Source organism: Rhinolophus sinicus, chromosome 2, assembly GCF_057876585.1.
Source record: "Rhinolophus sinicus isolate RSI-liver-muscle chromosome 2, RSI-T2T, whole genome shotgun sequence".
In the NCBI taxonomy this organism is placed as follows: Eukaryota; Metazoa; Chordata; class Mammalia; order Chiroptera; family Rhinolophidae; genus Rhinolophus; species Rhinolophus sinicus.
The window spans coordinates 109,533,903-109,553,862 of record NC_142502.1 but is presented as its reverse complement, the minus strand read 5'-3'; the positions used below and the strand labels follow the sequence as shown (position 1 = coordinate 109,553,862).

The following is a 19,960-nucleotide window of genomic DNA, read 5'->3' as shown; positions in this document are numbered from 1 at the left end:
TGTGCACACTGCCCAATTTAATACATTTTTTGTCATTTCCTCTAATTTATTTTATTTTTGCTAGAAAAAGGATATATATATATATATATATATATATATATATATATATATATATATATATATATACTGTTCAAGTAGTACTTGAAAACCTCTTTAATACTAAAGAGGGAGTAAAAGCAAAGACTGTGAGATAAGAGCACAAAGCAAGCTGGAGCCGGAGAGAGGGTTTTAAGAGCAGGAAGTGAGAGAATGGGGGAAATAAGAAAAGTAGATGAGATCTAAGATTAAGGTGGGTTGGGGGCTCGATTTAGAGATATGGGGACAGAGTAGGAAGAGTCGGTAGGCAGGAGAAGGTATTTTGAAGGCAAATATAGAAATAAAAGGTATGTGTGGTGGTTGCAGAGGGGGGCCCTACAGAATGAGCTCAGTGAAAAATGGCTTCTGTTATAGGGAAACTGAAAATATACTTGCTTTGAAACATTTATTTTTCTGTTTCTTCTTGCTGGCAAGCACTAGCTTCTTATAAGCTTTCATCATACTTTATGGGAGAATCTCATAATCTGATCTTATTTTTAAATTTACCATAGTTTCCTTTTTTTTCCTATTTATTTATTTATTTATTTATTTATTTATTTTAATTAATTAATTTATTTATTCTCCCACTCCCCTTCTTCTGCTTCTCCCGCCCACTCCGCAGTCGGTCGCCAGTTGTCCGTCCATCAAGCTGCTCACAGCAGCTCAGGGCAGCTCTCAACGGCTGCCTGCCACTCACACTGGCTGCCAGCAGCTCCCAGTGGCACACAGTAGCCCCTGACAGCACACAGCAGCCTTCGACAGCACACGCCAACCTTTGGCCACGCACAGCAGCCCCGCTCAAGGGAGAGCTGCTCTTCATAATCTCAGCTGCAGAGGGTGCAGCCCACGGGCCCACGTGGGAATCAAACTGGTGACCGCAGCTCCAGGAGCTCCAGCCACCTGAGCCACCCTACATAGTTTTCTTTATAATAAAGGAAATAATAGCTAGATTTATAGTGGGTTTTTCATCAGTAGCACTAGAAACTAAAAGAGGATAACAACAAATAAAATGATGTAATAACATGAATACAGTGCTAAGGAAAGATGACTTTGAGGATAAAATTCTATATCCAGCTAAACAGTTAACCAAGAATAAGGATTAAATAAAGACTTTTTAAAATGTGCCATAAATTAAGACCTTACTTGAGATAAACGTGAAATAATTTATCCTAAGAAAAAACATGAACTGAACAAGAAGCATTGAGATGTAAAAAACAATGGTGAGCTAAACAAATAGAAAAATCTGTAGCTAATTTTTTAAAGATACATTAATTTAAATTATGATAGTAAATAATACTCGGATGACTTTAAAAAGAATAAGAGAGATCGAAAGTGTTAGCAACAATGTCATGGAAATTTGTAGGTCAATATCTGTAATTAAAACATTTAACAATCACTGTATTGTTGAACAAGAGAAGTGAGATATTGATCATGCTCAGTAGATGAAACACCTCTATTGTGAATCAGCACTGGGGAGACCTCAGCATTCACCGTGTCTAATGAAAAGCCCAATGAATTTCAATGTTAACATTCAGGTGGCAGAGCAAGACGAAACTGTAGTGTAATTTTAAGACAAAGAGGCATTCATCACTTAGTAAACTAATGAAGGATAATGTAAATATAGAGTTTAACAATCAACAGAAAATTGGTGATGTCACCCCAATAAATTTAATAAAATAAAATTAAAATTAAAAAAAAAAAGAAAATTGGACAAAGGATATAAAGACTCAATCCCCAGATAAAGAAACATAAAAGGCCAATAAATATATGAGATGTATCAAATCTCACTAGCAATCTGAGAATGCAAATTTGAAGGATGTTTCCATCTTCATCTATTGGCAATATTTTTTAAGTTCAATAATGCTAAGGGTTGGTAGATAGTGGGAGATAGATATTATCATAGATTGTTTTCAAGAATATAAATGTGTACTATTAGTATAGAAAAGCAGAAGGTATCCTTACTTTATGATTCAGCATTTCACTTTTAGATGTATAACTTAGCAACTCCTTATAAGTTTATCCAAGGAGATATGTACAATGATGTTTGTTACTTGTAAAGCAATATTGGAAATAAAATGATATGTTCTTCAATAGATTATACAATTAAAGTAAATAAGATGTATCTCCTATCATAAGGAATTTGCATTAAACACATAATGATGAATAAAAAGGATATTGTAACAAATATGTACAGTGTGACTTCAGTAAATGCTGTAAAATTTTTATAGATATACGTACACATAGTAAAAGATAAAAATGTAGACTGAAAGGATACATATAGACCTCAAGACGGTGGTTATTTTTATGGAGAGAGGAAGGAGAATGGAAAGTGAGGGGTAATGCTTCAACCATACTTCTAAATCATGTTCTTAGAAAAAGAAAGATCTAGGTAATAGGTACATGACATCGATTATAATATTCTCCCATGAACATGTAAAAATTACAACTAAATTGGAGTACCATCAATCTGGAGAACTGTCTGAAGTCTAGCTGAACAGAAATTTTATAACTAAAGATATAAACAAGAAGCCAAATAGAGACTGGTAAAAGCAGCAGAAATGCGAAACGGGCCCCAAACCTCCATATGGTGGTTGAGAATCAGGAGGGATCCTTGGCCCCAGAGATTCCCCTGAGAAGCAAGGGACCCCAGCCCCACACCAGGCTCCCCAGCCCCGAGTACTGGTGCCAGGAAAAGGAGTCCCCACAACATCTGGCAGTGAAAAATAGTGGAGTTTCTGACCAAACAGGTGGAATGTAAGGCTGTGGAAAATTCAGATGTCCTCTTAAAGGGCCAGTGCACAGACTCACTCACTCACAGACACTCACCCTGGGCTCCAGCAGAGGGACAGTGACTTAGGGGATGTCAGAGACATATGGGGAGAAACTGAGTTGTCTGGCTTCAGGGCAAGGACTGTAGGGACAGTTGCCATTTTCTCTGTGTGGGGTCCCCCTCCGTGCAGCCAGCAGGTGGGTGCCATCTTTCCTGTGTTGAGCTCTCCCCCCATGTTCATGGCCAAATCTGAATCTGAATTGGTCTGGTGAGCTCCGCTCACTTTACTCTGGTAACTCCCTAGACCCTGCATCACCCAACTCACATACTTCACAAGCCTTTATCAAAAGTGGCTGAACCTTATGGGGGCCGACAAGTGGCAGCAGGCCTTGCGGTGTTCCGGCTTTTGGCAGAGCTACCCCAGGCCCAGTACAGGTGACAGCCATCTTCAGCAGTTGCCTCACCCACTTGCTTCTGGGTTGAGCACAGGCAGTGACCAACCATGAATCACTTTGTAGCTCCTACAAGGTAGTCCCCAGCTGGTCACAGACAGTGGCTGATCTTGACCTGTACCAGAGCCCCTCCCAAGAAGCCCAAGAACCAACATTCTTGGAGGTTGGCTTCAGACCACAGCAGAGCACCACCTAATTAGCCCCACAAGTGGCAAACCTAAAGGGTGATCTCAATAGACACTAGATCCCACTGGCACAAATCCCACTCTGTGTGTTAGCCCACCCGACAGCAGCCCATAAACTGTGGATGTAGTCAGCCTGAGGGTCAATCCCACCATCTGACATGCCAATAGAAATCAAGGTTCAACTATAACAGGGCACACACAATCCACACAAGGGACACTTTTGGAGGACCCAGAGCAGGTGATCAGGGAGACTATGCCAGTGCCCCACCTGGCACCTACTACATAAAGTAACTCCGCAAAGACTGGGAAATGCAGCAGATCTAACTAGATGAAGCAGAGGATCAAATCAGTGACTTGGAAGACAAGGTGACAGAAAACACCCAATCAGAACAGCAAAAAAAAAAAAAAAAAGAGTTTAAAAAAATGAGGACAGTTGAAGAGACCTTTCGGACAACATCAAGCATAACAACATTCACATCATAGGGGTACCAGAAGAAAAGAGAGAAGAAGGGATTAAGAACCTATTTGAAGAAATAATGACTGAAAACTTTCCTAACCTGGTGAAGGATATAGACATACAAGACCAGGAAGTGCATAGAGTCCCAAACAAGATGAATCTAAACAGTCCCACACCAAGACACATCATAATTAAAATGCCAAAGGTGAAAGACAAAGAGAAAATCTTAAAAGCAGCAAGAGAAAGTCAACTAGATACTTATAAGGGAGCTCACTTAAGATAGTCAGCTGATTTCTCAAAAGGAAATTTGCAGGTCAGAAAAGAGAAGCAGAAAATATTCAAAGTGATCAAAAGCAATAACCGACAACCAAGACTATCCTACCCAGCAAGGTTATCATTTAAAATTGAAGGACAGAAAGAGCTTTCCAGACGAGAAAAAAATAAAGAAGTTCATGGCCACAAATCCAGTATTACAAGAAATGTTAGAGGGCCTTCTTTAAGATGAAAAAAAAAATTATTTAAGACTTTAAAACAAAGATTATAACAAGAGACAAAGAAAGACCCAGTTATCGTATTTCTGGGTGCTTATCCGAAGAAACCCAAAATGCTACTTTGAGGGGACAAGTGAACCCACATGTTCATTGCAGCATTGTTTACAATGGCCAAGGAGGCAGCCTGGGTGTCCATCAATGGATGAATGGATAAAGAGGTGGTTGTACACATATGCAATGGAATATTGCTTGACCACAGAAGGGAATGGGTTCTTGCCATCCTCAGCAGCATGGATGGACCTGGAGAGTATTATGCTGAGTGGAGTATGTCAGACAGTGAAAGACAGATGCATAGTGATTTCACTTATAAGCGGAATCTAAAGAACAAATAAACAAACAAACAAAACAGAAACAAACTCATAGATACAGGGAATATATTGATGGCTGCCAAATGGGAGGGTGGTTGTGGGTGGGTGAAAAAAGGGGAAGGAATTAAGAAGTACAAATAGTACCTGTTACACAGTAGTCATGGGTATGTAGGGTATAGTATAAGGAATATAGTCAATAATATTGTAATAACTATATGGTGTCAGATGGGTACTAGATTTATCAGGGTGATAGATGGAAAAGGGGTTGAGGGAAGGGTAAAAAGGGGGAAGGGATTAAGAAGTACAAATTGGTAGTTACAAAATAGTCATGGGGATGTTAATTAAGGAATAGGGAATATAGTCAATAATATGGTAATAAGTATATACAGTGTACACATGAAATTAATGTAAAATAATGTTGAATGTCCACTGTAATTTAAAATTTTAAAAAGAGGGTAGGTGAAGGGGAACAAGAAGTCCAAATTTCCAGGTATAAAACAAATACATCATGGGGGTGTATAGCATAGGGAATATAGTCAATAATATTATAATAGCGGGGTACGGTGTCAGATGGTTGCTGGACTTAGGGTGATCACTTAGTTAGGTATATAAATGTTGAATACTTATGGTGTACACCTGAAACTAATATAATATTGTATGTTAGCTATATTTTTTATAAAAATCTTTTTAAAAGATAATACAAATAAAAATGGGAAAGTATAGACAATGACTTGGCATAACAATGTAAAATTTCCTCACTTTGTGAAACAACCATTCCAAATAACTTAGAATTTTCCCTAAAAGAAAACTTTGGGGGAAAAAATAAGACCCTTTATGGATTAAGCACAGGAAATTTTATCTGAGCATATTAGTTCTCTCCAGTATAATTTTTCTCTGTCTCCTACATTTACTTTAATTTTTTATTTTTTGGTGAATAGCTTATTTAGAATACCAAAATATGAATATTGCTTTTTTATGCACCTAGCACGTTTGCTACTTTGTTCATTACTGGGAAGCTAATCCTTCTGTTGCAATGTTAAGTGGGTAGAAACTGTAAAGTGGCTATTGCAATCCCCATATTTCAATCCTCTTCTCCTTTGATCACCTCACACTCTGTGAACTCAAAAAATGAGATGTCCATTCTTCCAGCCTCCCTTATGTCAAGGGGTGGCCATGTGTCTAGTTCTGGCCCAAAATATATAAGTTAAAGTCTACTGGGAGATTTTGGGGAGACCCTTTTCTTTCCTGATAAAGATAATATATATGTGAGTGGTGTCAACTCCTCCCCCATTCCTTCCTGCCTTGAATGTAGTAATGATATGTGGAGATTCAGTATCCATCTTGTGGTTATGATGGAAAGACATTTCTACGGGACACCTCTACTGATGTCATTGAGCTGCTGAATCTGTATCAGTAAAAGATGTTTTCCAGTTTACATATGTATTTTGACTTTATGTTCTTTTTGACATTCTGAATTTTTTTTTAGTTACACTTATCTGCAGCCAACATTTCTATACTTTGTGCCATGTAAGAAAACTAAACTCCTGCTAGTTTGCTTTCCTATTACTTTTAGCTAAATGATTTCCTAACTGAAACAAAGGGCTCTTTCCTTCAAATATATATTCTAATATTTTTAAAATATTAAGATAATACATTTTTTAATATTATTACTCATCCACTTTTCTGAATTCTCCTATCATTTGTAATAGTAGTTTGTTGCTTCTTCATTGTTTCTTTTTAAGCAGTTTATTATAAAATTTTTCAAACAAAAAAGAAGAGAGTCATATAAAGAATTGCATTTGCCCATCATCATCTTGAACTATCCAGATGTTGCCATTCTTATTTAATCTATCTTAATACTTTTTTTCCCTGGAGTATTTGAAAGCAAAGTAAAGTAAAAAAAATAAATATATATATGTATATACACATATATATATTAGTCTTTACCACAGATGAATGTTTTCTTAAGTAACAACGTTGTGCTACAAGAACTGGAAATATATTAATATATTTTGAAAGTGTTCTATTCCTCCTTAACATGATTCTTATTTCTTCATAAATTCAGGGATTATTGCTTCGGTTAGAGAACTGGCAATCTTTTGGAAGATAAAATATTACACAAGAAAATTGCAGTATGATAGTGTGATAGATTAATTTTATGTGTCAATTTGGCTAGGCTATGGTGTCCAGTTGTTTGGTCAAAAACCAGTCTAATTGTTGCTGTGAAAACATTTTTTTAGATGTGATTAATACTTAAATCAATAGACTTTGAGTAAAGTAGATTGCCCTCCATAATGTGAGTGGGCCTCAGCCAATCAATTGAATGAAAAGACAGAGTTCCTCCAAAGAGGAAGAAAATATGCCTCCAGATGGCCTTTAGACTCAAGACTGCAACATCAGCTCTTTCCAGAATTTCCAGCTTGTCAGCCTGCCTTGCCGATATCAGACTTGCAGCTCCCACAATTGTGTGAGCCAATTCCTTAAAACAAACTTCTCTCTCTCTCTCTCTCTCTCTCTCTCTCTCTCTCTCTCTCTCTCTCACTCTCTCTCTCTCTCTCTCTCCCCTTCCCAGCCTCCCTACACACACACACACACACACACACACACACACACACAAACACACACACTCGCGCCCTGACACAAAGTAAGGTTTCAGTGCTGGTAAGTAAAAGGAGTCTTTTTAGCCTTTTTCTTCAATGCCAAGGAATAAAGATCAGCAAATAGAAGAATTTTCCCCAGCTTTCAGCTCTCTGCTCATTTCTGTGTTCAGAGAAAATAGCCTCCTTTCTTTCTACATTTGCTCCTCAATATTCTTTAGGAAGAAAAACTACAGAAAATGAGGTCTGGTTTTACCTAGTTAAAATAGTCATCTCTTAAAATGTTGTTAAAAACATTATTTTCCTACCAGGGACCTAGAGTCATATGATAAACTAAAACAAGTCTTAGCCCCAAGTTATCAATCTCAACTTTTCCTTTTCCATGAGGTAACTTCATTTCAGGAAATTTATTGTTTTTCCTTGCTTTAAGTCTAGGTCAGAGTCTCTCAGGCAATAGACATAATCTCCAGATTTACGTTTGGGGGAGCAGGGCTTAGAGTATATCCCAGAAGGCTCCGAATTATTACATGATCCACTTTATTCCCAGGGATTAGCTTTGCAAACCAGGGATCTCAGAGAGCGGCAGTTCTCATTTCATAGTCCTTGGGCAACTGTAGTAGGAGAGAGAGAGAGAGAGAGAGAGAGAGAGAGAGAGAGAGAGAGAGAGAGAGAGAGAGACTGACTTCTGTCTACTTCATAGAACTGTATGTGGAGTAATTAGTTTAAGTTACATCCCGTTGGCCACTTTCCTCTGCCCTTGACTACATCAGTCATGTATCTGTGACTATCTGAGTGGTCAGTGTCTCTACATAAGCTTAACCTAACTGAGAAAGGAATAAACCTGGCAGATGTACATCCCTTATGCCTCCTCCTACCTGTATAGGTATTTGGAAATAATTTAAATAGAGGCTTTCTAGGCCAGTGGTTCTCAACCTTGACTGCATATTCAAATCACTGAGGGCAATTTTTTAAATGCCAGTGTCCATTCTATACTCCAGACAAATGAAACTAGAATCTCTCAAAGTGAGATCCAGGCATCGGGAAATTTTAGAGCTCGGCAAGTGATTCCAGTGTGCAGCCAAGTTGGAGAACCACTGCTTCAGGTTTAAAGAAACCTGAGGGCTCAGGGAAACTATATTGGTTTCTGTTTTATTTTATTCCTCTCATTACCCAGCACACACCTTACCTACCAGATAAAATAATTTAGTTAAGGCACTATTCTTAAATTGTACCTAAAACTTTTTTTTATTGATTAAATTAAAGGAGAGTCTTCTCATGTGTTAGAATAGAGAAACCTTAAAAACAATCTTCAATCAAGTTGATCATAGTCTGATAACCTAAAGTGACAACAAAAGACACTACAAGGTGGAGAATGAAGTGGGGAGAGGAATAATTACAATTCAGAGCAGGATACTATGTGAAACCCTTGGTATTTCACAACTGCTGGCCTTGATTGTGGATAATAAGCCACTTTGAAAACATGACGAAAAAGCAAGGAAAAAGTCTGTGAACTATTTCCTATTGACTTCTTAGTTGGTAGATGCTATGGCTACTATTTTAAATTAGTTCAAAGTGTTCTAATATCTTTAAAGATATGTTAGAGACACACTAGTACAGGCCTGTAATAAACAATTACTTAAACAAAAATAATTACAATTAAGGCAGAAAAATTACTCAATGAATGACAGCACAGGATGACTTAGCATGAAGTTAATAGCAGCTAACAGAGTGTAAGCTTCAGGGCACCCCATTTTCACAGGCCTATTTAAGACCCACACACTAATTTTGTGTTTTTTCTTAAAGAGTCAAGTGGCACAGCACTGGATCCACCCAAGGCTGTCAGTTCAAAACATTAAAGAGTCAACTTCCGGAAAAATGGCGGCGTGAGGTGAGCCTCTGTAAAGCTCCCCTGGAATTTACAATGAATCGAACAACAGAAACTCCACAAAGGACTCCCTGCACAGCAGACAGGCAAGAGGAAGAGGCCCACTACCGACTGAAATCACCTACAGGAGTCAACAGAACTGCTGAAACATACGGGCTCTGAATCAGGAGCTGGAAGAGCTTTGGAACATCAAAAGCTCTCCGCATACCCACCGGGACACTGCGTCCTGTGACCTAGACGAACTATTAACAGAGGAGAAGCCCGTCTCCCAGGGAATCCCCCCATTGTGTGAGAAGCAGGAACAGTGCAGAGAAAAGAGCACTACCGTGTGGGAGAAGAAAAATAAATTGCAGTTGGAGAAATAATAAGACGTTCTACCAACAAGCGCTGGAAAACAAAAGAAAGACCTCTTCCGATCAACCTGTTGCAGAAGTCACTCCTGTACATGTCTAGGAAGAGAAATAGTAAACCAGTAATCGCCATGAATAACCAAGGCAACAAGATAGCTCAGAAAGAAAGTGAAAAATCTCCAGAGAAGGCACTTAAAGATACAGAAATATGTGACATAAGTGACAGAGAATTCAAGATTGCAGTTCTGAAAAAACTCAACGAGATACAAGAAAACACAGATAGGCAGTTAAATGAACTCAGAAACTCAATCAAAGAACAGCATGAGCATTTTACGAAAGAGATTGAAATTTTAAAAAAGAACCAAATAGAATTTCTGGAGATTAAGAACTCAATAGAAGAAATGAAGAATGAAATAACCAGCTTAGGTAGTAGAGTTGACCAGATGGAGGAAAGAATCAGTGACATCGAAGATAGAAACCTGGAAATGACACAGATAGAAGAAGAAAGAGACTTGAGACTTAAAAGAAATGAAAGAACTCTACAAGAACTTTCTGACTCCATCAGAAAGAGCAATATAAGAATAATGGGCATACCAGAAGGAGAAGAAAGAGAGAAGGGAACAGAGAATATATTCAAACAAATCGTCGATGAGAACTTCCCAAATTTGTGGACAGAACTGGACCCTCGAATCCAAGAAGCAAATAGAACACCTAGTTACCTCAATCCCAACAGGCCTTCTCCAAGGCACATTGTACTGAAGCTGTCTAAAATCAACGACAAAGAAAGAATCCTCAAGGCAGCCAGGGAAAAGAAGACGGTAACTTACAAAGGAAAGCCCATTAGATTATCATCAGATTTTTCAGCAGAAACTCTACAAGCCAGGAGGGAGTGGAACCAAATATTCAAACTATTGAAAGAGAGAAATCATGAGCCAAGAATAATATATCCAGCAAAGATATCCTTTAGATATGAAGGAGGAATAAAGACCTTTCCAGACATACAGAAGCTGAGGGAATTTTCTAATACACGACCTGCACTACAAGAAATACTAAAGGAGGCTATTCGACCACCATCAACAGGGACAATTTGTGGCAACCAAAACTCAAAAAGGGGGAGAATAAAGGCCTGAACCGGAATATGGGAATGGAGAAAGTAAGCGTGCTGAAGAAAATGGAATACTCTAAATATCAAACTTACTTTTACATAAACTTAAGGGTAACCACTCAAAAAAAATCCAGAACTGAAATATATACTGAAATAAAAGAAGAAACAGAGGGAAACATCATAGAATACCACCACACAGAAATAATAGACAACAACAAAAAGGCAAAGAAACAATGGAGACACAGCCTTACCAGAAAACTAAAGATAGAATGACAGGAAATTCTCACATATCAATAATCACCCTAAATGTAAATGGACTGAACTCACCAATAAAAAGGCACAGAGTAGCAGATTGGATCAAAAAACTAAACCCAACCATATGCTGTCTCCAAGAGACACATCTCAGCTACAAGGACAAGCATAGACTCAAAGTGAAAGGGTGGAAATTGACACTCCAAGCAAATGGTGCCCAGAGAAAATCAGGTGTAGCCATAATGATATCAGATGAAACAGACTTCAAGGTGAAAAAGATAACAAGAGACAAAGATGGACATTTCATAATGGTGAAGGGGACTGTAAAACAAGAAGACATAACAGTCATCAATATTTATGCCCCCAGTCAGGGAGCACCGAAATACACCAAGCAACTACTAACAGAACTAAAGGGAGAAATTGACCAAAACACAATTATACTAGGGGACTTAAATACATCATTGACAGCTATGGATAGATCATCCAAACAGAAAATAAATAACGACATAGTAGCCCTAAATGACACATTAGATGAAATGGACATAATTGACATTTATAGAGCACTTCATCCTAAAACATCAGACTACACATTCTTTTCTAGTGTACATGGAACATTCTCAAGGATAGACCATATATTGGGACATAAAATCAGTCTCAACAAATTTAAAAAGATTGAAATCATACCATGCATATTCTCTGATCACAAGGCTTTGAAATTGGATATCAACTGTAAAAAGAAAGCGGGAAAAAACACAAATACATGGAGACTAAACAACATACTTTTAAAGAAGGACTGGGTCAAAGAAGAAATTAGAGGAGAGATCAAAAGATACATAGAAACAAATGACAATGAAAATACATCCTACCAAAATTTTTGGGATGCAGCGAAAGCAGTTTTAAGGGGGAAATTTATCTCATTACAGGCCTATCTCAAGAAACAGGAAAATTCCCAAATAAATAACCTCATGTTACACCTTAAAGAACTAGAAAAAGAAGAACAGGTAAAACCCAAGGTCAGCAGAAGAAAGGAAATAACAAAAATTAGAGCAGAAATAAATGAAATAGAGAACAGAAAGACAATAGAAAAAATTAATGTGACAAAGAGCTGGTTCTTTGAGAAGATTAACAAAATTGACAAACCCTTGGCTAGACTTACTAAGATAAAAAGAGAGAAGACACTGATTAACAAAATCAGAAACGTAAAAGGGGAAGTTATCACGGACACCACAGAAATACAAAGGATCATCCAAGAATACTATGAAGGACTATATGCCACCAAATTCAACAACCTAGAAGAAATGGATAAGTTCTTAGAAACATATAGCCTTCCAAGGCTGAACCATGAAGAACTGGAAAATCTAAACAGACCGATCACCAGTAACGAAATTGAATCAGTCATCCAAAACCTTCCCAAAAGCAAAAGTCCGGGACCAGATGGCTTCACTAGTGAATTCTACCAAACCTTCAAAGAGGATCTAATACCAATTCTGCACAAACTCTTCCAAAAAATTGAAGAAGAAACAGTACTCCCCAACACATTTTATGAGGCCAACATTACCCTGATACCAAAACCTGGTAAAGACAGCACAAAAAAAGAAAACTACAGACCAATATCTCTGATGAATACCGATGCAAAAATCCTAAATAAAATTCTAGCAAATCGAATACAACAATGCATTAAAAAGATTATTCATCACGACCAAGTGGGGTTCATCCCCGGGGCACAAGGATGGTTCAACATACGCAAATCCATCAATGTGATACATCATATAAACAAAATAAAGGACAAAAATCATATGATTATATCAATTGATGCAGAAAAAGCATTTGACAAGATACAACATCCATTTATGATTAAAACACTTAATAAAATAGGTATAGAAGGAAAATACCTTAACATAATAAAAGCCATATATGACAAGCCCTCTGCTAATCTCATAATTAATGGAGAAAGACTGAAGCCCTTTGCTCTACGTTCAGGAACACGACAGGGATGTCCCCTATCACCTCTGCTTTTCAACATCGTGTTGGAAGTCCTTGCCAGAGCAATCAGGCAAGAGAAAGAAATCAAAGGCATCCAAATTGGGAATGAAGAAGTTAAATTATCACTCTTTGCAGATGACATGATGCTATATATAGAAAACCCTAAAGACTCCACCAAAAAGCTATTAGAAACAATCAACGAATACAGTAAAGTTGCTGGCTACAAAATCAACGCACAAAAGTCCATTGCCTTCCTATATACCAACAATGAAATCTCAGAAAAAGAAATACAAAAAACAATTCCTTTTACAATTGCATCAAAAAGAATAAAATACCTAGGAATAAACTTAACCAAGGATGTGAAAGACCTATATGCTGAAAACTATAAGACTTTTCTGACAGAAATTGAAGAAGACACAAAGAAATGGAAAGACATTCCGTGCTCATGGATTGGAAGAATCAACATAGTTAAAATGGCCATATTACCCAAAGCAATATACAGATTCAATGCAATCCCCATCAAAATCCCAATGGCATATTTTAAAGAAATAGAACAAAAAATCATCAGATTTGTTTGGAACCACAAAAGACCCCGAATAGCCAAAGCAATCTTAAGAAAAAAGAACTATAATGGAGGTATCACACTTCCTGACTTTGGCCTGTACTACAGGGCCACAATAATCAAAACAGCATGGTATTGGCAGAAAAACAGACATATAGACCAATGGAATAGAATTGAGAACCCAGAAATAAAACCACATAAATATGGACAGATAATTTTTGACAAAGAAGCTAAAAACATACAATGGAGCAAAGACAGCCTCTTCAATAAATGGAGCTGGGAGAATTGGATAGCCACGTGCAAAAGAATGAAACTGGACTGCTATTTGTCACCATGTACCAAAATTAATTCAAAATGGATCAAAGACTTAAGCATAAGACCTGACACAATAAACTGCATAGAAGAAAACATAGGTACTAAACTTATGGACCTTGGGTTCAAAGAGCATTTTATGAATTTGACTCCAAAGGCAATGGAAGTAAAAGCTAAAATAAACAAATGGGACTATATGAAACTTAAAAGCTTCTGCACAGCAAAAGAAACCATTGACAAAATAAAGAGGCCACCAACTGAATGGGAGAAGATTTTTGCAAACAGTGCCTCCGATAAGGGGCTAGTATCCAGAATATACAAGGAACTCATGCAACTGAACAACAAAAAAACAAACAACCCAATTGAAAAATGGGCAGAGGACTTGAAGAGACATTTCTCCAAAGAGGACATACAAATGGCAAATAGACATATGAAAAAATGCTCAACATCACTAATCATCAGAGAAATGCAAATCAAAACCACAATGAGATATCACCTCACCCCAGTCAGAATGGCCATCATCAACAAGACAAATAGTAACAAATGTTGGAGAGGCTGTGGAGAAAAAGGAACCCTCATACACTGTTGGTGGGAATGCAGACTGGTGCAGCCGTTATGGAAGGCGGTGTGGAGGTTCCTCAAAAAATTACGAATAGAATTGCCATATGACCCAGCAATCCCTCTCCTGGGTATCTACCCAAAAAATCTGAAAACATTTAGAGATAAAGACACGTGTGCTCCAATGTTCATTGCAGCTTTGTTTACAGTGGCCAAGACATGGAAACAACCAAAATGTCCTTCGATAGATGAATGGATGAAGAAGTTGTGGTATATATACACAATGGAATACTATTCGGCAGTAAGAAAAGATGATATAGGAACATTTGTGACAACATGGATGGATCTTGAGAGTGTAATGCTAAGCGAAATAAGTCAGACAGAAAAAGCAGAGAACCATGTGATTTCACTGATATGTGGTATATAAACCAAAACAACAAAAGAACAAGACAAACAAATGAGAAACAGAAACTCATAGACACAGACAATGGTTTGGTGGTTGCCAGAGGGTAAGGGGGGTGGGGGGTGGGGGGTGGGGGGTGGGAGATGTGGGTAAGGGGGATCGAATATATGGTGATGGAAGGAGAACTGACTCTGGGTGATGAACACACAACGGGATTTATAGATGATGTAATACAGAATTGTACACCTGAAATCTATGTAATTTTACTAACAACTGTCACCTCAATAAATTTAATAAAAAAAAAAAAAAATTAATGTGACAAAGAGCTGGTTCTTTGAAAAGATTAACAAAATTGACAAACCCTTGGCTAGACTTACTAAGATAAAAAGAGAGAAGACACTGATTAACAAAATCAGAAACGTAAAAGGGGAAGTTATCACGGACACCACAGAAATACAAAGGATCATCCAAGAATGCTATGAAGGACTATATGCCACCAAATTCAACAACCTAGAAGAAATGGACAAGTTCTTAGAAACATATAGCCTTCCAAGGCTGAACCATGAAGAACTGGAAAATCTAAACAGACCGATCACCAGTAACGAAATTGAATCAGTCATCCAAAACCTTCCCAAAAGCAAAAGTCCGGGACCAGATGGCTTCACTAGTGAATTCTACCAAACCTTCAAAGAGGATCTAATACCAATCCTGCACAAACTCTTCCAAAAAATTGAAGAAGAGACAGTACTCCCTAACTCATTCTATGAGGCCAACATTACCCTGATACCAAAACCTGGTAAGGACAGCACAAAAAAAGAAAACTACAGACCAATATCTCTGATGAATACCGATGCAAAAATCCTAAATAAAATTCTAGCAAATCGAATACAAGAATGCATTTAAAAGATTATTCATCATGACCAAGTGGGGTTCATCCCCGGGGCACAAGGATGGTTCAACATCCGCAAATCCATCAATGTGATACATCACATAAACAAAATAAAGGACAAAAATCATATGATTATATCAATTGATGCAGAAAAAGCATTTGACAAGATACAACATCCATTTATGATTAAAACACTTAATAAAATGGGTATAGAAGGAAAATATCTTAACATAATAAAGGCCATATATGACAAGCCCTCTGCTAATCTCATAATTAATGGAGAAAAACTGAAGCCCTTTGCTCTACGTTCAGGAACACGACAGGGATGTCCCCTATCACCTCTGCTTTTCAACATAGTGTTGGAGGTCCTTGCCAGAGCAATCAGGCAAGAGAAAGAAATAAAAGTCATCCAAATTGGGAATGAAGAAGTTAAATTATCACTCTTTGCAGATGACATGATGCTATATATAGAAAACCCTAAAGACTCCACCAAAAAGCTATTAGAAACAATCAACGAATACAGTAAAGTTGCTGGCTACAAAATCAACGCACAAAGGTCCATTGCCTTCTTATATACTAACAATGAAATCTCAGAAAAAGAAATCCAAAAAACAATTCCTTTTGCAATTGCAGCAAAAAGAATAAAATACCTAGGAATAAACTTAACCAAGGATGTGAAAGACCCATATGCTGAAAACTATAAGACATTTTTGAAAGAAATTGAAGAAGACACAAAGAAATGGAAAGGCATTCCGTGCTCATGGATTGGAAGAATCAACATAGTTAAAATGGCCATATTACCCAAAGCAATATACAGATTCAATGCAATCCCCATCAAAATCCCAATGGCATATTTTAAAGAAATAGAACAAAAAATCATCAGATTTGTTTGGAACCACAAAAGACCCCGAATAGCCAAAGCAATCTTAAGGAAAAAGAACAATAATGGAGGTATCACACTTCCTGACTTTGGCTTGTACTACAGGGCTACAATAATCAAAACAGCATGGTATTGGCAGAAAAACAGACACATCGACCAATGGAATAGAATTGAGAACCCAGAAATAAAACCACATAAATATGGACAGATCATTTTTGACAAAGAAGCTAAAAACATACAATGGAGCAAAGACAGCCTCTTCAATAAATGGTGCTGGGAGAATTGGATAGCCACGTGCAAAAGAAAGAAACTGGACTGCTGTTTGTCACCATGTACCAAAGTTAATTCAAAATGGATCAAAGACTTAAGCATAAGACCTGACACAATAAACTGCATAGAAGAAAACATAGGTACTAAACTTATGGACCTTGGGTTCAAAGAGCATTTTGTGAACTTGAATCCAAAGGCAATGGAAGTAAAAGCTGAAATAAACGAATGGGACTATATGAAACTTAAAAGCTTCTGCACAGCAAAAGAAACCATTGACAAAATAAAGAGGCCACCAACTGAATGGGAGAAGATTTTTGCTAACAGTGCCTCCGATAAGGGGCTAGTATCCAGAATATACAAGGAACTCATGCAACTCAACAACGAAAAAACAAACAACCCAATTGAAAAATGGGCAGACGACTTGAAGAACATTTCTCCAAAGAGGACATACAAATGGCAAATAGACATATGAAAAAATGCTCAACATCACTAATCATCAGAGAAATGCAAATCAAAACCACAATGAGATATCACCTCACCCCAGTCAGAATGGCGATCATCAACCAGACAAATAGTAACAAATGTTGGAGAGGCTGTGGAGAAAAAGGAACCCTCATACACTGTTGGTGGGAATGCAGACTGGTGCAGCCGTTATGGAAGGCAGTGTGGAGGTTCCTCAAAAAATTACGAATAGAATTGCCATATGACCCAGCAATCCCTCTCCTGGGTATCTACCCAAAATATCTGAAAACATTTTTACATAAAGACACATTGCTCCAATGTTCAATGCAGCTTTGTTTACGGTGGCCAAGACACGGAAACAACCAAAATGTCCTTCCATAGATGAATGGACAAAGAAGTTGTGGTATATATACCCAATGGAATACTATTCGGCGGTAAGAAAAGATGATATAGGAACATTTGTGACAAAATGGATGGATCTTGAGAGAGTAATGCTGAGCGAAACAAGTCAGACAGAAAAAGCAGAGAACCATGTGATTTCACTGATATGTGGTATATAAACCAAAAACAACAAAAGAACAAGACAAACAAATGAGAAACAGAAACTCATAGACACAGATAATAGTTTAGTGGTTTCCAGAGGGTAAGTTGGGTGGGGGGTGGGGGGTGGGAGATGAGGGTAAGGGGGATCGAATATATGGTGATGGAAGGAGAACTGACTCTGGGTGATGAACACACAATGGGATTTATAGATGATGTAATACAGAATTGTACACCTGAAATCTTTGTAATTTTACTAACAATTGTCACCCCAATAAATTTAATAAAATAAAAAATAAAATAACCATTAAAGAGTCTAACAGAAAGGATGATAGCCATTATTATTTTTTGGCACTGAGCTCCTGTACCTGTAAGACTTTAGTACCTCCTCCCAGTCGAGTTCATGAGCCTTTGGCTTAACCACAGGCAGGCAAGGGCCTCCTACAACCCTGGAGCAGCTAGGCGGCCTGTCTGAGAAAAAAAGGACACGTGTGGGAAAGGGTTTTCTTTGGCTAACTACGTGTATTTTGTTGAAAGTCATTACCTGGTGGAACGCAGCATCTCTTGTATGTTGGTTCTTTTGTCTCAACTTCCAATCTGTGACACCCTGTCACATTAGCAAGTGAAGGAAATTTAGAAAACAGTTTTCTGTGGATTTGGTTTAGAAAGAGAAGTGGACTTTTTTTTGAGAGAATGGAAGTGAGTTGTGTTAGAATCAGTGAGGCAAACCCTGAGATTACAAGAGATCAGGACAGAAGTGTTCCAATCCCCCACAATGTGAACATTAGGCACTCAATGACAAAATGTACTAAGGGAAAAGCATGTTTGTTTTGGAATGCTTCTATTTCACTCCTACGTCTTCAATTTCTGAGAGAAACGTTATGTTCTCAGGAACTAGATTTGTCCAATATTTTCATAGTCTCTGAACTGGGAAATGTATATTTTCTTTCTAGAAAGCTCCTGTTAAAATCCATCTTTCTGCTTTTTGGTCTTGCTACCTAAAAATAGAAATATTTTTCAAATTGAAAGGAAATCAGCAATTTATTTGAGATCAGTAAGAATATCTATTCAGGAAGCACTAATTCAGGCAGAAGCCCAAATAGGAGACAAAGGCAATGCGTATTTATGAGAAGGGAAAGAGGGGGACAGTTACATCAGTAGAAGGAAGGCATTTCTATTGGTGCACATAACATAGTGATGTTAATTCTAAACAATGTTTTTAATTTTCAGTCCAGTAGTCATCATAACTGCTATCCTGTTATCTTGTAAGCAGTTTTTGGAACAATGTTGCCCTAGGTCCAGTCCAAAGGTTATTTTGTCCTGGTTTAACATTCCAAAGGTTTGAGACATGAGATGTGCAAAGCAGTTCCTCCAGCATGGCAGCTCTGGCTCCATTTTAAAGTGGCTCTATTTATTATTTCTTTTGACAGCCTCAAAATGTGAAACCAGAAATAGGAGCTCAGCCTACCGCCTCACCCCCCACCCAAAACCCCAGCACGAAAACTACTGGAAAATACTAATTCGTTCGCAAATCTTCTAGTTTAGTTTACATGGATAAATGTCAATAATTATTGTTCATGGAATAGGGACCAGTCACTCTTGATTTCGGGGTGTGGAAGACTGTATGTAAACCCTGCTGAGGATGGACAGGAATCAAATTTTAAAAGGACAGTGTTACAAGCACAGCTAGAGCAAATTATAAGTACTTGGAGGCAAGATGATTAATTTTCAGATTCTACAGAAATGGGTCTGTGGTTGTAACATAGAAGAAAGATGTTTCCTGAGTAATCAAGCAAGAAGGAAAAGCTGGAGATGCTGGGGATCGAACCCAGGACCTCATGCATGCTAAGCATGCGCTCTACCACTGAGCTACATCCCCTTCGGCTGGAACTTTTGTTTTCTATCCTACTTTCATGAAATAAAAACAGAAATTTACTTTTTTTTCTAAAGAAAATTTAATTTGCTCTCTTGCAAACAAAAATTACAATTTTTATACCTCTATTTCATAGGAATCTATTACCAAGTAATTCTGATTACCCTGTATTTTGCAGATATTCAGTGACTGATGAGAACACAATGGGATCGGAAATCTCAGTAAAAAACATTCTACTGGA

The 19,960-nt window shown here is 37.7% G+C and overlaps 1 non-coding gene across 1 annotated transcript; it reads right to left on the bottom strand.

Annotated features, from left to right (window-relative positions):
- Window positions 1–19,653: 19,653 nt before the first annotated feature.
- TRNAA-AGC (transfer RNA alanine (anticodon AGC)) lies at window positions 19,654–19,725 on the bottom strand. Its single transcript has one exon. It is a non-coding gene; the product is annotated as a tRNA-Ala (tRNA).
- Between the last annotated feature and the right edge of the window lie 235 nt (window positions 19,726–19,960).